Genomic DNA, 18,423 nt, shown 5'->3' with positions numbered 1-18,423 from the left:
GAGATGAGATTGAGTTGTGATTTAGGGTTTTAGGTTATGAGTTGCGATTACGGGATATACTGTGGACGGTTCAGTGTTCCGATATATTAATATATTCGTGTTTGGAATTTGAAAAAAAAAATACGCGTTGGATACGAATGGCGCTATGTAAATCGCATTGCGATAGTCAGATTCGCATTGCGATTTACGTATTCGCATTGCGATTTACGTAATCGCATTGCGATTTTCCAAATTCGCGTTGCGATTTACGTATTCGCATTGCGAATTAGGAAAATCGCAACGCGAATTTGAGAAATCGCAATGCGATAGTCAGAATCGCGTCGCGAATCTGGAAACTGATTTGCGATACCGGAAATCGCGTTGCGAATTATCGACCGCATTGCGATTTAGTTGGTCATGTTGGTAAATCCAAAAAAATTAGTTAAAATCGTATATTATAATGTATTTTGGTCACTGAAATTATTTTCTCTATTTTAATCCCTATATATAATTTTTTTGAACATATCATGGACCTGGCTCCACATTAGAGGTGTAAGTGCGAGAAATAAGGTTAGTTCAAACAATCAATTTAACTCCCGACACGTAAGCACGGCCTAAAAATTAAATCTAGGACCAACAACCAAATCATCCAATACCGTATCGCCGCGTGTCAAGCCTCACCCAATCAGAACAATATTGCTTAACTCCACGCAAACCACGGTGACGACAAAGCGGTTGCCCTGTAATGCCTCCGCCCGTACCATCTCCAATAACGTACGCCTCCCAACTCTGGCTCAGTCTACTCTCTCTCTTCCCCACCCTTCAAATGTTTCCCATCATATTGGGTCTTCAGTCTTCACCTGATTCTCCTAAGTTACTTTCTTTCCTTATATTTCCTTTATTTTTGTTACTTTTTTAATCGAATGTTGATGCTTCGAATTCGTTCTTTTTACTTGATATTTTTTATTTCTAATTGGTAATATTCTCTGATCTGGGGTGGTTGTTAAAAGGGTGTCTTTTTTAAGTCCAGGATTATGAGCTGAATCTTTGTTTTTTTTAATTGTATTCATGTGATTCAAATTAATAGATATCATATAGTTCAGACATTCATGTGATTCAAATTAATAGGTATCATATAGTTCAGACATTCATGTGATTCAAATTAATAGATATATAGTTCAGACATTCATGTGATTCAAATTAATACTTATCGTATAGTTTCAGTAATTATCTGTTCGCAGTTTGCTTTTGATTGTATTTTTTTATGATGGTTTTTCCAAAGGGTATGTGGCAGTCTTTTTGCCGAATATTATTTATACGTGAAATGAAGATAGGTTTGATGTAATCCAATCAAGGGTAATTGTTACCTAGTGGATGTTAGTTTCGTTCTGAGTATGGGGACTATTTACAAAGCAGATTCTTTGATTTTGTTATTCCATTCAGTGCCTCCTATAATGCCTAATAAACTTGAAGGTTTGAACTTTGAACATGGGTCTGTTAGTGGATCTTCCCTATCTAACAAGCAATGTTCGAAGATGAGATGTCAACAAAGTTTCTCCCCTTTGGTGGTCTCTAAGTAGCAATATTTCCTATTAGAATAGTTTCCCTTCTTTTGTTCTACAAATATGAGTTTGAGTAAAGGTGTTTGATTGGAACATATATGGGAATTTTAATATGATTATGCTTGCTCTTTGTAGATTGCATCCTGTATTTAAGTCTAAATTGGTGTTTAACCTTGAGTGCAGGAAATCACATGGCTGTTGGATGATTTATCAAGAATCATAGCGGGATCACTAAGATGAAGTCTTTGCTGTTTCAACTCATATTGACGTCCTGTCTCTTGAACTCCAACAACAATGTGAATGCTGGTGTCACTAGTGTCTTCATTCGGGAGGAATATCCATCGAAAGACATCCCTCTTTATAATGAAGTATTTGCAGTTCCCTCAGGACATAATTCACCACAACAAGACCTTTCCTTTTAATAACTTCAATTTTTTTCACCTAGCTACACAAAGTTAATCAGCATATGTATTCATTAGTCCAATTTTTGTTTTCAATGATCATTACCTGAGCTTGGATAAGAACAAAATGATGCAACAATGAAGATAATTTCCTTTTAAATAAAGGCTGAGATGATTTCTTCTTTCTTAATCATCACCTTGCTACTTGCAGCATTAAGTATGCCATACACTCCTTTGTGAATTATTTCATTTGCTGTCCCTGTAATTTTTCTAGGTATTAAGTTGTTCATATTTCCCTTTCTTCCTAGAATACTAAGGAACCGCCATTTTGGGGGGGGGGGACAGGCAGACAAATTTCTGGAACTTGCAAACCTTGCTACTAATCTATGCATTATATCTGTCAAATTTATGTTGTTCGCTGAAAATGACTCGACTAAATTTGCCTTCATGAAGCATGCTTTCCAGTTGCAGTTTCTTATCATCTATCCGTTGTTGCTTCTATTCCAAACCTTTCCCCACCTATATGTAACATACATGTTATTTAAACTGTAGGTGCATATAACACAAGGAGATTATGATGGAAAAGCTGTAATTATCTCATGGGTCACTGCTGATGAACCTGAGGCCAGCAACGAACAATATGTGACTTCAAAGGGAAAATATGAATTTACTGCAGAGGGGAGGATGACAAACTACACCTTTTATAAATACAAATCGGGCTATATCCATCATGTTCTTGTTGATGATTTTGAGGTAATACTACTTGTTTTGGGAAGTATAACCTGCGTGAATGGCTTAACTTCTTCAACATGGAAAGGATTGCCTGTTTTCATTATAAGCTTATTCTACATGCCCTTAGCATGGATTTTTATATGAAGAAATTAAATTTTTCAGCTCTTACATTACTCAAACTTACAAGAATGGACCTTGAGTTCAGCTTTGTTTGATGTTGTAATTGGTGTTATCTGAGCCATGATGGGAACAAATTGGTTGCTTAAACATTTTATTTGCCAGTCTCAGTATGATACCAAGTACTATTACATCGGGAATGGTGATTTGACACGAGAATTGTGGTTTCAAACACCTCCAAATATTGGTCCAGATGTTCCTTACAAATTTGGAATCATTAGTGAGTGTTTTCCTTTGTAATCCAAAGCAATGTTGGAATGTTTTCAGTCACATTAACCAAAGCTGTTCTGATGCTAGAAAAGTTCCTGGCTTCAATAGAATATCAAGAGTTTAGTCCTTTAGATGTATTAGAATCATTAAGAGTAATAACAAAAAAAAAAGGCACTCAACAACATGGAAGTCAGCTATGTGAAGCCTAAAATCCCAACTAGTTGGATTTCGGTTATGAAATCGTTCTTTACCATTTAACCAAGCTTGTCTCCTCTATCAACCATATTTTACAACTTCTCTATCGTTTCTTATACATTGTAGAAAGATTCAACTCAATAAAATTAACCACATCAGACTCATTTCGTAGTTTTTTTATGCCATGTCTTGTCATTAACTCATATTGATGTGTTTCCTTTGTACATTTTTCCTCAAATTTATTTTTATTTAATTGAATATGTTGCAGGTGATTTGGGTCAGACATATAATTCACTGTCCACCCTTGAGCATTACATGCAGAGTGGAGCACAGACTGTCTTGTTTGTAGGAGACCTTTCTTATGCTGATAGATATCAGTATATTGATGTTGGTATAAGATGGGATTCATGGGGCCGCTTTGTGGAGAGAAGCACTGCGTATCAGCCTTGGATCTGGTCATCTGGGAATCATGAAATAGAATACATGCCTTGCATGGTAAAAAACATTAACCAATTTTTGCTAGTATTACATTATTGCTAAAAGTCATATGACACATTTTGATATTATGAACTTTACCCAACCATTTATACTGCTTCTAATTATGTATATGTAATGTATAATAATATTTGCATCAGACCCTGAAGCATTTTTCTCACCCACTTGATGTAAAAATTTATGTGATGTTTACTGAAACAATGACACTGTATAAACCATAAACTCTCACTCTTTGCAGCAGAAAATTTAGAATTATCTTGTTTAGTGGTAACATTCTCAATTCTGGAAACATTTGCAGGATGAAGTTTTCCTTTTTAAATCCTATCTCCAACGGTACCCGACACCTCATTTGGCTTGTAAAGTAGCAGTCCTATGTGGTATGCTATTAGACGTGCATCTGCTCATAATTGTGCTATCCAGCTACTCTCCATTTGGTACCTTTTCTTCTCAACTATTTATATTCATCTTAATATGCTCTTTCCTATTGAGCACCCTGCCCTTTCTGGTCGTCTTCTCAAAACTAATTGTCTTAGCAATTAACTTGCTCGGTTTGGCTCCTGTCTATTACTTTTTTCCACTATTATTGGTGCAGTCATCACTTCTATTCAAGAGTAGGACTGCCAATCATTCGTAAAAGCCATACTTTTGAATGGTGACTGAGTTGTATTGGAAGTAATGGACTGGATCCTTAATCAAACAAGTGCTTATTGTTCTCTTACGAGAGGGCAGAGATTTTTTCTTCTTGTCTTATATATCTTACCTCGAACTTGTTTTCCTTGAATAGTAAATACACACCTCAATGGGAGTGGCTTGCAGAAGAATTAAAGATGGTTGACCGGGAGAAGACTCCCTGGCTCATTGTCCTTATGCATATTCCTATCTACAACAGTAACGATGTACATTTCATGGAGGGTGAAAGCATGTGAGCGGTCTTTGAAGAATGGTTCGTCCACCCCAAAGTCGATATAGTCCTTGCTGGTCATGGCCATGCATATGAAAGATCTGTATGGTCTTTCCTTATCATTTCAGTTTCCCTTCGTCACCTTTTTGTTAGCGTTACATTTTGCATTGTGAGAAGTGATGCATTATATGTATCGGTCTATTACACTACACTTGTTGGTTTTTTTCCCTTGAAGGAATGCTCATGCTTTTTTTCCCTGGAAGGAATGCTCATGCTTCTTATGACTTTTCAGTACCGAATCTCAAATATAAGGTACAATGTATCAAGTGGCGACCGGTACCCACTACCAGATAAATCAGATCCAGTTTACATCACTGTTGGAGATGGTGGAAATCAAGGTCTAGCAGGAAGGTAGGTCTGAAGGCATATTTAACAATAACAGCAACGATGATCCACTACTCATTTACAGTTGGATCTGTAAGAAGTTACATTCCTTGATGACTTACAAAGCAAATGTTTTTCTTGGGGTTCTGCAGATTCAGAGATCCAACCAGAGTGTTCAGCGTTCCAAGAAGCCAGTTATGGTCATTCGACACTGGAGATCCAAAATAGGACACATGCATTCTACCATTGGAATCGCAATGATTATGGGGAAAAAGTGCCCATGGACTCGTTTGTTTTACACAATTAGTACTGGTGAGTACAACTAACCATTTCTTGCTATAGTTAACGATTGGTGCAGCATGCAAGCTTTATGGTAATTCACTTGTCATCCTCACATAGTTACATGGATTGACAATTAGAAATAATGCAATGAATTGGATAATGTTGAATGAGAATTGATTCACTTAAAAATGAGGTGTGGCTGTCTTATTTTCTTGCAGGTCAAGCAGTCTGAGACGAAGAAAACTAAAGAAGCATCATTTGAGTAGCAGGCGTGGGAGGATTGCTTCTCACTGAGTGGATGAAATTTCAACAAAGCATTTTTCATCTCTGTAATGGGTTCGGTTGATTAAATTTCACAAGGAGATAAATATGCCATGCAAATTCCTTACTGGAAATAGCATTGTTCATCTCTGTAATTGGGATGATTTACTTGGATTCTAAATGACTCTGGGAACTTTTTTCTTCCTTTATTTTTGGCTACTTCTCCAGTGGAAATGAACAGGATTGTGAAAAGCTTTCCCTTTGATTAATTTCTGAATGGCAGAAAAAGATAACAGCATGGCTCAAATTTCAAGAGTAAAACCAGCTGGTTACGCGCCAGCATTAAGCCAGTTATCATGGAAACAGAAAATTAAATCCAACAAATAAATTTAAAAGCTACAAATCCATAATATACCAAAATGAAAGAATAGCAATCAACAGTGACCAGAGATTGATACACAAGACAAAAGAGAATATATAGATATATATAACCAGTGATATTGGAAGAACCCGAGTGTTCATGCTACACAAATCCATATTTTCTCATGTAAAACTGTCATTTTGTTCATTCTGATTGGTAAAGTGTCCCAAACTTGCATAAAGCATGCGGCTGGTAAGAATATTTTTATATATACAGTTTTATACAAGGTCCTACAAATACATACCAGGGGTACCAGAGATCCCATGAAAGGTTCACCATTACTTGATTCTGAACATAGCCAGCCCCATGAATTGGAATAAACTGACAGCTTTGGCATACTTGAGTTGGCCTGGCTCCCTCTAGTTAGAACTCAGAACCTGTCTTTGGATCACTTAGGAATCACGGAAAATCGGCTGTGGCATCCATTTAAGGTGCAAGTTCAATTTTCCAGACTTAGCTCCCTCTAGCTGGAGGCCATCTTTGTATTCCCCTTCCAATATAACCCTAGTCAATGTCAAAATGCACCTCCCCATGTAGTCCTGCAAGATTGAAAGCCGAAAAACTATTTACACATATTTAACATTAAAATTTGAAATGGGAAGCCATAAAAAAATTGTTGGAAATGATGCAATAACTAGTATTCACAGGGCAACAATGAAGATGGATCCTCAAACCTTATAGTCTTCAAAACTGTGTAACTGACTGAAGGAAGTCACTTAAGACTTGCTACTTTTAAAGAAGATTGATTTAACGATTCCATAAGAAACATAATTTACCTTTCCAAAAGTGTCATGATCCCAGACTTCAAGGATTAGCATGTCATGTAATCCATCCTCAACAACGAAATCAAAAGTTTGATTCCAAACTGGATTCAAGCTGTCATTCACAACCTGACAAAGAAAACATCTTTAAGGACCAATGATTCTTTATGTCCCAATTCTCGAAAGATAAGATGCATTGAATACAAGATCCCAGGATGGTTCACTGAAACTACCAATAAGCTATGAAGGACACAACAAAACTAAATACAAGGTAACCGCTATGACTGAGGAAATCAATAACTAAGAGAAACAAAAAAAAGGATAAAAACTCCTTTGGACAATCAAAATATTACCCTAGTTTTGTGCTTTGCCTCTGATTTCTTCAATGTGAGCACAACATAGGGATCGGCCTTTCCCATTAAATCTACAATAGGCAAATCTTCAGCAGATATCACTGTGACAGACAGTACTCCTCTAATAATAACCTCCTTTTTCTTATTTATGGCTGCTTCATCATTTTCAATTGCATCAGTTCCATTTGCTCCACTTTTAATAACCTTCTCCAAGGAGGTCATTGAAAAGTTAGAGGTAAAGGGGTTCGTAAAGCCGTTTTCCATGCCGAAGGGACAGTACAAGAGCTCCAAGTGCACCTAAAAACCAACATAACAATTACGAGCAAAACATAAATACCACCATTTCATACAAATAAAGAATTTTTTTTGGGTGAATAAACAACCTAATAAAAATAATATAAGAAAGAACTTAAAGAGTGAGCGAATGAAAGCATACAACTTGGGGACAACAAAAGCAGGCATAATCTGGATTGGAACCAGGTTTCTCCATAGCATTGGTTCATAAGCTGGCTTTCTTGTTTTGGACAGGTACCTTTCTCATATTAAGAATTGGGGTTATAATCTTTGTAAAGCTACATGTTATTTCTATGATGAGTGGGAAGAGAGTGAAGACCATAGTAAGGAAGTATGATAACCAGCATATTCAGTTTTGTTGAACCATTGTGCATGCCAAAGGTAAGACTTTTAAGGTTATCTTGCTGGGAGGAGCTTCAACTGCATACTTAACTACATTGGCAGAACGGAAACTAAAGAAATTTTGTTGTAGTGTTGACAGTATTTTGAGTTCCATTATATTTATGCATAAACTTGGCTGAATGGAATTATTAACATAGTTGAATCCCACTAATAGAATTCCATGTGATAGCAGGGCATTCATGTGGGGGTGTTTTTGGGGGGGGGGGGATCATTAATTTTTCTCTGGATTAGTATCTCTGTACTGTTATAGCAGGATTCTCCTGCTCTCTCAGATAATACAACACTAGCTATCCCCAAAAGAAGAATGGTGCATGAGAGAGAATATTGACTTTAAAAAGGCGAGCTACTAAAGAAAATGTTTGCTAAAAGTTAAAATTATCCTTTGGTTAATCATCTCAAAAGGAATTAGCACGTGAAGAAAGGATAATCAAATTACTGTAGTAACACTCACGATTTGAAAGAATAAACAGTCCTAGGAAATAATTACACAACTAAGTTTTCTGAAAACATATATGCAAGCCAACAAAGCATGACTCTTATTATAAAGGAAGGTAATTAATTAATGTCCTCACCTGCCCCCTGTTCTTTGTATCTCTCTGGATCTCCAGGTCTTTAACCAGATTCAACCAGACATCCTTAACTTTTCCAGGTTCAAGGTCCCTTAAGAGTACTTGTGCACAACCAATGAGCTCAGATGCCTGAACCCTCGTCATCATAGATTCTTACTACCAAGTGCTGAGTTGTGGCATCCTCAATAGTAAATTCATAGTGTTCATTCCAAATAGGATTCAACTCGTTGTTCTGTAGAAAGAAGACAAATTTCTTCAAAACCTACTGGAAAAGTTTTGAAGCAGTTTCTCTTTTTTCTTATGGAAAGAACAAAGAGGAATCAGAGATGGCAAGGATAACTTACGATTGTTTTACTTTTTTTTGTTTTGCCAGGTAAAGGCCGCACGTACAATACAGCATAGGGATCTGATTTCCCAATAATATCTTTGTTTGTCAAGTCCCGAGCCTGGACAAGCTTCACCTCTAGAATTCCAACTGGCTTTAACTCCAAATCACTGAAAATAGAAAGATACTAATTACCATCAGCTGTTTCACTACTTAGATAATGAGAAAGAGGGAGAGAGAATGACACCGCATCCTAAATAAAGGTGGGGAAAATGAATTCACAGCCTTACAGGTACTCACATCTATGTCGGAACAAAAAGTAGCTACATTCAAGTGAATATACATTTGCATTACCAAATCACCTCTCTACAAACAACAGCTTCAGATAAAATTCAGCAAAATTACCATGTTCTTAGTTTGGATTCTTTAGCTTGGCAAAAAAGGAGCAAGGCTCTTCATACCCTGACCATATTCTTGACTCCCTATTTCCTTCTTTTCTATATTGCACTATATCACTATCTATTGAGAAAAAGGAAAAGTATAGAACATACCTATAATCACCAGGCAAAATGGGTATAATTTTTCTCACAGGCCATGTGATAGAATCTTCAATTGCATCTCGTATTGTGCTCTGCATTGGAAACAATATATCACGTTAATCTCTTTAACAATACAGTATGTTAATTTCTTGCCTCTGCCAGATACCATCCTCCAAATCAAAAACAGAGCCTAAGATCAGAATTGAGGATTAAATGCTCTCTCCTGCCCACCTTTAATCAATTTCATATTTTTGCAGTGTCCAGGGGATGCATCTATAAGTATCTATATCTCCTGTCCATGAACTATACTTCTAGGACATGTAATTTCTCACAACTAACTTTTTCATTAAGGAGTGTTTTATATCACTTTCACCAAGGGCGAAGCCAGAATTTCATTTAGGCATAAATAAAATTCAAAATTCTTGGAGGTCAAAGGCATAAATTTTCTATTAAGACTTAATTGAATTATAAAAACTTTACAAGGACTACAGTGGAAATTTAGCTACATCCTAATAACTTCCCACTATCATTTGTAGTTTCAAAGGCTTCATTTAGAACCCAGACTCAGACTGACAATTTTAAACTCAAAAAATTCTCAGCAACTTCCTCTCCGAAATTGTTTCTGTAGGAATTATAGAAATGAGTTGTCAATCCCTTAAGTTAAGAGATTCTGTAATTATTTTCTGTTTTTCAATCCCTTATTTTAAGGGATTACATCTCCTACGATTAGTTTCCTTTCTTAGAGTTTCCTAGTTTAGAGGCATAATTTGTATATAAATATGTAATATGTTCTACTGAATGCATACAAGAATAAAAATAACAGACTTGTCTGTTTTCTACAGTTTGTTTTCTACACAGTCTGTTTTCTACATGGTATCAGGTTAGAGCGATCAATCCGATTTCCGCTTCTCTTTAAATCAATTCCTATTCAACTCTATTTTTTTTCATGGCTAATCCGGATCCCTCAGCATCCGAAATCACTTCCCATACCAGCCCCTCTCAATCTGATTTTTAGATTTCAGATTTCAAATTTTCAAAGCAACAGAGGAAAAATCGCCTTTGGTGTGAACATTGTAAGAAGTCAGGCCATATGATAGATCAATGTTGGAAGCTGCAAGGAAAACCAGCCGATTGGCAGCCCATAAGGTCCAGGTTTCAAAAGGAGCCTCATATTGCCTCTCAAGATGATTCCTCAAACAGTTTTAGCAAGAAACAGATAGAGGAACTGCAGTAGATTTTAAGCAGTATGACAGCCAAGCCTACAAATGTGACTTATACTACTACTGATGGAAATAATCCATATGCTTCCTCGGTATAATGGATAATAGACTCAGGTACATCAGATCATATGACAGAAAATATTGATCTCTTGGAGGAATATAGTGAAAGCAGCTTACCAGCTTCTATCAAAATAGCAGATGGCTCTCTCACTACAGTCAAAGGGAGTGGTTCTGTTACATTAAACAAAAATCTACTACTTCATAATGTCCTCTATGTTCCTAGACTTGCATGCAATCTGTTGTCAGTCAGCAAATTAATTAAAGATTTTGGTTGTAATGTTGTGTTTGGTACTGGTGGTTGCATTTTTCAGGCACAGGGCTCGAAGAGGGTGATTGGCAGTGCTAGGCTGGGCAAAGGATTGTACACCCTTGGAGGTAAAGCATCTCATAATCATGCCTTATTCAGTGCTCTTAGGAAACCAATTTTATCTTCTGATCTCAATACCAATAAAATTATGTTATGGCACTCTAGATTAGGTCATCCTAATTTTTTCTATCTTTCCAAAATGTTACTGAACTTATTCATTAATAAAGATCCATCTTTGTTTTCCTAAATTTGTCAAATGGCCAAACACACCCAAAAAACCATATATTCCAGCCAAATTTGAACCAACACCACCTTTTTCCATCATCCATAGTGACATTTGGGGCCCTTCTCCTGTCAAAAGTATTTCTGGGTATAAGTGGTTTGTGTCTTTTATAGATGATTACTCTAGGACAACATGGGTTTTCTTAATGAGAGAAAAATCTGAGATTGAGTCTCTCTTTAAAAGTTTTTATCAAAAAGTTGAAACCCAATTTGACACAAAAATCAAAATTATAAGGAGTGACAATGGGAGTGAGTATTTGAATAAAACCCTTGGGTATTTCTTTAAGGAAAAAGGCATTGTTCACCTTACTTCTTGTGTCAACACATCTCAACAAAACGGGGTAGCAGAAGGAAAAATAGACATCTTCTAGAGGTTACTAGGTCTCTTATGTTTGCTGCTAATGCTCCTAAGTATCTTTGGGGGGAAGCTCTTCTTACAACCACTTACCTCATCAATAGAATGCCACGTAAGACCTTAGATTTCAAAATTCCTACTAAGGTTCTGTTTCAGCTGTATCCCCATTTTAAACATTTAAACTCAAGTCTTTCTCCTCGGGTGTTTGGGTGTACAGCCTTTGTTCATATCCACAACAGAGGGAAATTAGATCCTAGGTCCATAAAGTGTGTTCTTGGGCTATTCTTCGAGTCAGAAGAGATAAAAGCGTTGCAAAAGAATAAGACATGGAGTTTGACAGATTTGCCAAAAGGGAAGAGAGTTGTTGGATGCAGGTGGATATTCACAGTCAAATATCATTCGGATGGGAGTGTGGAAAGATACAAGCTGGTTGCTAAAGGTTTTTCTCAGTCCTATGGCATTGACTCCCAGGAGACTTTTGCACCGGTTGCAAAATTGAATACCATCAGAATATTGTTATCAGTAGCTGTTAACATGGACTGGAAATTGCATCAGCTGGACATAAAGAATGTTTTTCTGAATGGGAACCTTGAAAAAGAGGTATACATGGAGGTCCCTCCCGGATTAGAAGGAAAGGTCACTAAGAAAACTGTGTGCAAGCTCAATAAATCCTTATATGGCTTAAAACAGTCTCCCAGGGCTTGGTTTGATCGATTTGCTAAGGCTATGACACAGAATGGTTTCAAACAAAGCCAAGCGGATCACACATTATTCAGAAAAATTACACCGAGTGGTAAGATAACCCTCCTAATTGTCTATGTAGATGATATGATTATAACTGGCAGTGATATAGAAGAAATAGAAAAGCTAAAGATGAATCTTACAAAGGAGTTTGAAACCAAAGATTTAGGAAGTATGAGGTATTTCCTGGGTATGGAAGTTGCAAGGTCCGAGGAAGGGCTGGTCATAAACCAGCGTAAGTATGTTTTGGATCTTCTTGCAGAAACTGGGATGCTCGACTGCAAACCAGTTGAAACTCCAATGGAGCTAGGCTTGAAATTTTGCAAGGAAAGGACTGGAAATCCAGTAAACAAGGAAACCTACCAAAGGTTAGTTGGGAAGTTAATTTACCTTTCACTGACCAAGCCTGATATTGCATACTCAATGAGCATTGTCAGCCAACATATGAGTGATCCTCGAGAAGAACATTTGGAAGCTGTTAATAGAATTTTAAAGTTCTTGAAATTTACCCCAAGAGCTGGACTTATATTTAGAAAAAATCAAGACAGAACAGTTAAGGTTTATACGGATGCAAGCTGGGGAGGTGAATTAACTGATAGAAGGTCAGTTAGTGGCTACTATACCTACGTTTGGGGTAATTTGGTGACTTGGAGAAGTAAGAAACAAGTTGTTGTCTCTCGAAGTAGTGCTGAGTCAGAGTTTAGAGCAATGGAATTCGGAATATGTGAAGGAATATGGATTAAAAGACTGCTCACAGAACTGGACTTAGATGACAAGAAGAATTTTGAGATTTTTAGTGACAGTCAATCAGCTATGAGTATAGCAAAAAACCCAGTGCAGCATGATAGAACAAAACACATTGAGATAGACATACATTTTATTTACGAGAAGGTCAATAATGGAGTTGCAAAACTGCAGTACATTCCAACGAAGAAACAGCTGGCAGATATCTTCACCAAAGCCCTTCCACGAGTGACTTTTAATGAGATGTCATTCAAACTGGGTATATACAATATATATACACCAGTTTGAGGGGGGGTGTAGGAATTATAGAAATGAGTTGTCAATCCCTTAAGTTAAGAGATTCTGTAATTATTTTCTGTTTTTCAATCCCTTATTTCAAGGGATTACATCTCCTAGGATTAGTTTCCTTTCTTAGAGTTTCCTAGTTTAGAGGCATAATTTGTATATAAATATGTAATATGTTCTACTGAATGTATACAAGAATAAAAATAACAGACTTGTCTGTTTTCTACAGTCTGTTTTATACACAGTCTGTTTTCTACAGTTTCATCCACCATTCTTCTAACCCTTTACAATTTCATAACATGTCGGACAAAATCTACAAACTAAATCTCTAAGGCATACTGTTATTATTGAGTCGACTAAAAGTAAAATTTAAATTTGTCCCCAAAAGACAAAAAAAAGAGTTTGTTTATGGCAACAATGATGTAAAAATTGAAACCATAAGAAGAATTGGTGAAGTCGATTGATGCAATACAAAAAACAAACTGTAGTAAGAGTTATCCAGTGTCTAAAGTTGCACAAACCTCAATAGCATCAGAAAGTCCTGGAATAGTTGATATGTCACCCACCAATGACTTTCAGGGTGAAGTCCATTTGTTTCTGCAAGCCAAAAATAAACATTAACCTAGTTGCTAACTTGCAATCAACAATGTGCATATGTCAGGTGCCTGTATCTAGTGTAAATGTGATGAAAATAAGTGATCCCAAGCCTAGCTAATGGATGAAAATTACATCCATTTGGATATCAGGCATGTTATCTTTTAGTGAAGATATTATTATGAATTACTTTTTATTGAGATTTTACAACAGAATGTTATGATCCCTATTAGTAACCAAATCATGCAACAAAAAATAGACACTAGAAATCAGAGAGAAATAGTCATAAAGGGAACCAAATAATTATCTCAGCAAGTACAATCGAATTGGTAAGTGCAACGACCTTAATTAAAAACTTCAGAAAATAATAAAAAAGAATTAGTCTGGGCATCAGTTTCCATTTTTCTCATCAGGTACCAAAAAAAATTGCTTTCACACAAATATTGTATGATTTACTACTACCTCCCTGGATCACTGTAATGTGTAATCCAATGTATACAAGTACACTTGCATCTCAATCTCATTTCTAGTTCTACAGTTAGAGCTCTTTCTCCATGGGTGAGCATTGTGCTAACATGCATTAACTTGCAACATTGGAAGAGAATAACACACCTTTTGTCTCAGAGAATAACAAACAGCTCCAAAGCAAGGAAACTCATTCACCAGGGGCTTAAATATCAACCTGAAGACTCCAGTGAATCCAATATCTTTCACCTAAGCCAAAGGAATTAAACATCAAAAACTGGAATTCTGAAGAAAAAGCTTAACAACTTGAGACATGTTGTTATACTACATCCATTGCAAAAAGACAGAGACTACAAAAAGGGGGAAATGGTTTGCAACATTCATGCTGTTTACAAGCATAGTTGCTTATGAAATGTCAAAATAGTGGAGAGCCACTAATAACAAAATATTACAATGAATATACATCTAGGAAAGTAATCTAGCATAATTGATCTAATTCTATAAGACTGCTGCATGAAGTTTTTGAAAAATCCATCATACAAACGTCTACTAGATTGTAGGCATGAATAATGGTCAAAGAAAATTTACGCTTTGGTCAAAGAAAAATCCATCAAACTTTTTCCATAAATACCTAGCAAGTCCTCAAGCCTCCAAAGTTTCAATATCAATACTCAATAAAACTATACTTTTAATCACATTTACAATCCTTCAATAAAGATAGCGGGCCAGAAATTTGGTAGCAAGAGGAGAACAATTTTGTAAAATAAGGATCAACTAACTCTTGATTCAAGAAGCAAGAGTACAAGACCTAAACAGGGCATTTGATGGGAACCCAAGCAAGAAACCGTAGCAACTAAGCAAATTAGGCCGGAAGATACCTGCACAGGTAGTGATACACCAAGATAAGTCTTGATATCAAGTATTATACTTGAATTTGCATCCCATTGCATTTCCAACTCCATTGTGATACTATCAGCTTCATCTTCAATAATACTTACACCTAAAGAATGACATTGCTTCATAAGATTACCAAATATTCTAAAGATCCGATTTATAATCTTTCACTCGAAAACTTACACACACAAAAAAAGCATAATTTTATAAAATAAAAAGCTCATCCCATTCATACCGAGCCTCATTTTGTTTTTTGCCAGTTTTTTTAGGTACTAATAATAATAATAATAATAATAATAAGTGTGCTTGGATTAATTTTTCTTAAAAAAAGGAAACCAGTAATTATGCTTTTATAAAAACTTCATGAATAACAAACAATATACATTATTTTTCTGTTACAAAGAACAATTATGTTTGATTAATTAATGGCCATCTATTTACTTCAAATGGCAAAAACGAATAGCATTGAGAAAATATGTTAACAAATAACAATTCAAAACCAAAATAAATGTATAACAGCAACCCAATAATAAATTTAAAATTTAAAATAAAGTCAATTATTTCCATAAACTGACCAGTAAACTGAGGTGCAACAGTGCCAAGAGTAAACCTAGAAAACTTCAAAGAAGCCAATACGATCGGCCTATACTGTTCAAGCACCGGCTCCACCGAGGTCTTTATCATATCAGACGCTGCCTATAACACCAAATTTCAACAAATTTTCTCCAAAAAAAAAGGTAAAATCCTTTTTTTTTGGGTTCTCTATTCACCACTAAACAAAGCTTTTTACCTCATTAACGTAAGGCCATATCTTAGTAAGGTGCTGATTAAGCCATGTCAACTTCTGGCGCTGCGAGAAGACAACCCAAGACGGGTAGAATTCTGCCGGCAAGATCTTTTTAGAATCTTCCACCGTCATTCTCGCAAAAGCAGCCACCGTCGCTGCCTGCAGTCAAAATGAATATTTAGAAGGAAAAACAAAAACAACAACAAAATTCAAAAAAGGACGACGGAGAAGAAAGAAAAAGAACAAACAAGCTCATTTCGAAGCTTGGATCGAGAGTTCTCGTTCCGAACAAAGAGGATAATGATAGCAAGGCCGACGATCAGCCCAATCACGAGTCCGACAACGAATCCATTTTCCGATACTAGAGAATAAGTTACTGCTAAGATCGGGATTTGAAAAGGAAAAAAAAAGATACAGCAATAAAGAAAGGAGAAAAGAGGTTAGAAAAAGACAAAACGAAAAGGTTAATGGAGCTGAAGATTACGATTTGGACTTAATCAAGGGGCGGAAATTTGTGTAATTAAGTGAATAATTAAAACTTAATAAGATAATTAAGACGGGTGGCGCAGATATCGGTTTAGAGGTGATGCAAGAAAGTGAGTGAAGCGAAAGGTCGCTGCCAACAGGCACTCCTGGGATTTAGGTGGTTGGACAGTGTTTTGGCTTTATGGGACATTTTTACCAATCAAATTTTGACACGTGGGGATTGTATTTTTCTTATGGTGGGGTCCTCGACGGCCTCGTGTTTGAAAGATTACCTTTAAATGGAGGAGAACTGGCACGTTGCGATTATCCAATTGCATTCTCCGTCCTATAAATTTTAGGGAACATTTTAGTTTAGTATCTAAACTATCTGTTTAGTCCTTTCTAGTACCCAACTTTCAATATTTTCAAATAATACCTATAGTTTAGTTTTTGTATCATTTTAATACTCATTTTCGAAATTTAAAGTTAAGTTTGAAATAAAATTATAAGTTTAAGTACTAAAACGAGTCAAAATTGATAGTTTAGATATTAAATGTGTTAAGCTTTAATAGTGGGTACTAAAATGAAATAAAAACTAAACATTAAATATGGTTTTTAAAAATTAAAATTTAGGCACTAAAACGTATCAAAATTGATACTTTAGGTACTAAATATATAATTAGATATTTAAATGAAAAATATATTTAAGTTAAACTATTTAAATGAAAATAATATATTTAAATAAAAAAATATATATTTAAATAAAAAATTATATTTTAAGTATTTATTTTTTGAATTAAACTTTAGGGTAAATTACACATTTAGTATCCAAACTATCAATTTTGATCCATTTGAATACCTAAACTTTTATTTTATTTAAAACCATAAGTAACGTTTAATTTCATTTCATTTTAACATTTTAACATTAAATCATTAATACCTAAACTAACAGTTTTTGGTCCTTTTGTCAAGGATCCACAAGCATTATAAATAACTATTGTAACTCACTATTGTAACACACATTTATACGAAATACGAACAGAAAATTTGGAGCAATCAAAGCATTTTTTTTGTAAAGTTTCGAAGGCAACAAAGGTAAAAAAACCTTACCTTTTTCGGTTGTTAAGCTTGCATGTGTCGTTTGTTTCTTGCTTTCAATTTGTAAAACCACAAAACTCAATAGGCCGATGACCGAGATGGTTTTTTTTTAAACTAACTTTTTAGATCTACGTAACCCCGATACTATTTTGTGAAAATCGTTTGGACATTTGGAAAGAGGAGGGGAATAGCTTTAAAAAAATTCAATTTTTTTCTTACTATTATATTATATATTTCATTATTATTATTATATTTTATTGTTTTATTTTTTTTTCTTTTATTTAATTTATTATTTTTTAAAACATTTATTTATATGCATATTCATTATATTTTTATCTTATTTTATTTCATTTCTCTACCATTATTATTTTTTTCTCTCTATTATTTATCTATATGTATTATTATTATTATTATTATTATTATTATTATTATTATTATTATATATATATACATTTTTTCCATTTATTTTTTATTTGTTGTAAATATTATTTTATTGTTACATATACATATATTTTATTTTATTCTTATACCCTTCTATTTTTTTTCTTTTATTACTCTTTACTTATTGTTTTTATTATTATTAGTATTATTATTATTATTCTATTTTATTTATTTCTATTTACCATTTTTTATTTTTTCCCCTCTATTTCATTTTTATTTTTATTCCTTATCTTTATTTTTTATCTCCTTTACATTTGTTTTATTTATTTGTATTTTCTTCTTTTTTTTATTTATTTGTTTATTATGTATATATTATTATCATTATTATTTTTTTTTCGTCAATTTATTTTTCTTATCGTATTCATTTTTATCTTCTCTCCTTTTTTTTTTATTCTTTTATTTCAGTCGTTTTTTATTTTCTTTATTCTATTTATTTTCTTCA

At 34.7% G+C, this 18,423-nt stretch overlaps 2 pseudogenes; one reads left to right on the top strand and one right to left on the bottom strand.

The window, feature by feature from the left end:
• Positions 1-765: 765 nt before the first annotated feature.
• LOC120147966 lies at positions 766-5,683 on the top strand (annotated as a pseudogene).
• Positions 5,684-6,122: 439 nt separating this feature from the next.
• Positions 6,123-16,414, bottom strand: LOC120147967 (annotated as a pseudogene).
• Between the last annotated feature and the right edge of the window lie 2,009 nt (positions 16,415-18,423).

The sequence above is a fragment of the Hibiscus syriacus genome, unplaced genomic scaffold (assembly GCF_006381635.1).
Source record: "Hibiscus syriacus cultivar Baekdansim isolate YM2019G1 unplaced genomic scaffold, ASM638163v2 tig00110945_pilon, whole genome shotgun sequence".
NCBI lineage: Eukaryota > Viridiplantae > Streptophyta > Magnoliopsida > Malvales > Malvaceae > Hibiscus > Hibiscus syriacus.
This window is presented reverse-complemented; position numbering and strand designations above follow the sequence as displayed.